General features: G+C 35.5%; 1 pseudogene; it reads right to left on the reverse strand.

Annotated features, from left to right (window-relative positions):
- Positions 1 to 2,008: 2,008 nt before the first annotated feature.
- Positions 2,009 to 3,256, reverse strand: LOC145057576 (F-box protein GID2 pseudogene; annotated as a pseudogene).
- Positions 3,257 to 3,837: the final 581 nt, after the last annotated feature.

The raw sequence follows: 3,837 nt of genomic DNA on the forward strand, positions 1-3,837 counted from the left end.
TTAGTCAACATTCGAGATTTGTGTTACGGGTTAAGCATAGTGTGTAAACCTGACAATTTGTGTATGCGTGTCGTGAATATGGTCAAACACAAATTTACACGACACAAATTGGCATAGACAAGCATGATACAAATTGGCACAAACAAGCATGTCAAAAATTGTAAAACATGTCTTTAGTATCAAGCACGAACACAACACCTAATTAATCTGTGTGACACGTAAAACGACACAGATAGACACGTTTTTAACCGTGTTACACGGAAAAGTAACACATATTCACATGAATTTAAAGGAATTTAATTCATGTCTATATGTGTTGATATGTGTCACTTGTCGCTTGTTTATACATGTCGCATGTCAAAACGAATTTAATTCATGTCTATACGTGTTTAAACAAATAAATTCATGTTTGACACGCATAAAACATGAAACACGAATTTTTAAAACCCATAAACTAAAAACTCGTGTTGTGTCAACCATATCGTGTATCAAATTGTCAAGCCGAACAATGTGTTTCGGTGCTTTTTGGTCAAAACGAAAGCGAAAACTAAATTTTTGGTTTTTGAAATTTAGAAATCATTCATTTTGGTTTTTTGTGGTTAGTTTTTTTTTATCACTTTTCACCGATCGTTCGGTTTTTGGTGCGGTTCGATTTAAAAACCAAAGTTAGAATCTTTGGTTTTTTTACAAAAACGTTCCCTAGACAACAACTTTTTCTTATTGACACGATTGGTCCATGGACAAAACTATGTATTTTCCTTATTTACAGAAATGATCCATAAACGTCTTTTATATAAATGGTCATTGGACAAAATTTAGCATCTTTACGTTATTTGCATAAATGGTTGACCTATTTACATAAAGGGTACATATACCTAGGTATATTCATATAAACAGTGCAACTCTAATTTTTGGCGGGTTTTCTCTTAAAACTACACCAAACTGAGTACAAACGATTTGAAAAAAAATTAAAACCAACTGATTTGGTTTTTGGTTTGGGTTTCGGTTTGCTTTTTCCTTGCCCCTAATTTGTATTCGATTTTTTTTGAGACTACCACTAGGCGATACTCTAGGTTGCCTTGGTTGCTTGTTTATTATCATGGAAGAGATTATTGGTGGATTTTGAGCGATAATGATTCATTAAGTGTCATTCGTTCTTCTTGGTAGTGTTCGGGTTTCTTGTTTGGTTTGGATGGTATTGAATTATACTTCATAGGTGCAAGTTATCGTTACTAGTGTTTGTAACTTCGTTTGAGAGCAAAAACATATCCACATCTTGGAAATAGATATTTTTTGTGTTGTATATTCAAAAGATTTTTTTTTTTTGAAACAGCAAACTACCCTACTCCTAATCTAATCCTAAATATCATATATATCTCCTAGTGAGACTTGAACCCATGACCTCTTATTTGAGAGAGTCACTCCTTACCGCGAGGCCAAAGATAACATGAAAGAGGTTAATCTAAGATGGTGCAATACTTTGGAGATCATCTGCTTTGGCATATTGATATCAATAGGTGTTTGGCCACAAGGCATTTGGTCAAAAGACATTTGGGCTGAAAAGTAGTTAAGGGAGATATGTTTCATTATGTATTCAGGCTTGTTTTGAGATTGATCACTTTAGTTTCATAAGGTATATCGTTTGTTTGACTTTAGCCAATTTTGGACACAGTGCAAGTGTTAGTGATGGCCATGTCAAAACTTATTCGAGTTTTGAGGGATTATTAATTTTTTAGGGCTGTGGGTACCAACAACATGGAGTGTCGTAATATATGATAAAATTTGTTTTCTAGTCACACCCATCTTTAGAAGCCATTGAATAGAAAAAAGAGTGTTGTATGGATTTCGTAGTGGTAGATATATTGATATCAAGATGGAGTGGTGTGAATTTGATCATTTCCACACATAAGTGTGTCATGTTTCTAAATGGAAATTGTAATTCTACGTTTATTTGTTTGTTGTTTTACCTTTTGGCATTGTTGTTGTACAAATTATGCATACAAGTAGATAATAATAATTGGAATACACAATTATTATGTTAGTTGCTTTTTGTTCCATTTGACCTTTCAACAATACATAATAATGGCTAATGCATACAACCAAAAAGACAACCACCACAACACTCTTTCGCACATTTCCCCATTTATGCTTTCTTTAACATTTAACACCTACACAAAAAGACAACATCAACCCCTAAATTCTTCAAACTTTCCCCCCTCCCATGGCAACTGTCATGGAAACCTCTATCCTCCATGTCTTCATCTGCTTGTACTTTCACCTGCTCACCGACTGTCACTTTAGATTCCCTCCCGGGATTTTCAGTTTCACATTCTTTAATATCAAACACGCCATTGATTGTAATTGGAAGAAAAAGACGAATTCGGTGATCAATTGAACAGTTGTGTTGTTTCTGGTTAGGAATATGGCAGAAAAATGTACTACATCATATTAGAAACTACGAACAAACATCAATTAAGACAAAGGAAAAGTCAAATCACGATGAAATTGAAAAAAAAAATGTGCTCTTGGATTCTTGATCGAATTTTGATGGCTTCATTTGGTTCGATTCTTGAAATTCATCTTCTCGTAGTAACGAATTGAAAGAAGAGATAGCGAGAGTTGAACCTCGTCTTTTCCCCAATGAGTTTTGGGGGGTGTAGGCTTTGAGAGACCACCGATTGTACGCGGCGGTGGTAGACACGGCCACACAGAGCTGGATGAGGTTGCGGCGGCGATGGTGGAAGAAGACGATGAGGTGATCGTGGAGGTTGACGGCTTGGATAATGGCCATAGGTAATGAGCGTGGAGGCGGCGGAAACCACCTAGCGCAAGGACTACTGAACGGAGCTGGTTGTTGCCGCAGCCCATATTTGCCCAATGCCTTGTGCATATCAGCTCCCATAACCGCTCATCTTGAGAAGTCCGATGCCACTGCTTGCTCACGCAACCCGCCGCACCTAAAGTCCGACCATCGACGTGCTTCAGGATCTCGTACAGCAAGTTTTCGTCCGAGAGGACATCCACCGCCGTATCCGCTTCCGGCAGCGGAGCCTGATCTTCTGATAACTTAATCTTCTTCATCTTGCTGTCTTTAACATCAATGGTGCTGTTCGTAGGATCTTCGGATTTAGACAATGATCTCTTCATTTGTATAGAGAGATAATCGATTAAGATCGAATTTCGGTTTTGGTCTACTATCCCTTTCTTGATTATAGAGAAGAATCGAGGAGGGTTTATAACATTTAAGGAGTTATGGTCGTCCACCCACTTTTAATCGTTTACGAAGTGGACAAATAGAAATGAATGCGCTTTGGGGCTTTTCGTGCATTTACCTTCATGCCCTTCTTGCCATATATATTATATTAACACCTTTTTAATTTATTATCATCTCTTATCTCTAAATAGTACCTTTATTTCTTATACATATAAAAATCAAAATCTTCTATGTTTTAAATTAACCATTAAATTGAGCTTTATTTATTAGTAGTTCTAGGCATTTCCAATCCTACATCAAAAAATTATTTTTATACTATAAATTATATTATAATGTTTCAATCATACATATATCTAACATTATATATAGTGTTGGATTTTAATGTAACACTAAATATAATGTTGAATAAAGAACAATATTATGAGTTTTGAGCACTACAACATTTTTATGGTGTACATGTAACCCTAATGCTTTGGATCTAGACTTTTCTCAAGTTATACATGCAAATTATTATCCAAAGCATAAACCCTAATCTAGCATATAATTTTCGGATTAAGTTAGAATTATACATTTCTTGTTAACTAGTAATAACAAGTAATCACTTCCTTGATCTTGACATTCAA

This window comes from Lactuca serriola, chromosome 6 (genome assembly GCF_051521515.1).
Source record: "Lactuca serriola cultivar US96UC23 chromosome 6, Lser_US96UC23_V15, whole genome shotgun sequence".
NCBI classification, from domain to species: Eukaryota; Viridiplantae; Streptophyta; class Magnoliopsida; order Asterales; family Asteraceae; genus Lactuca; species Lactuca serriola.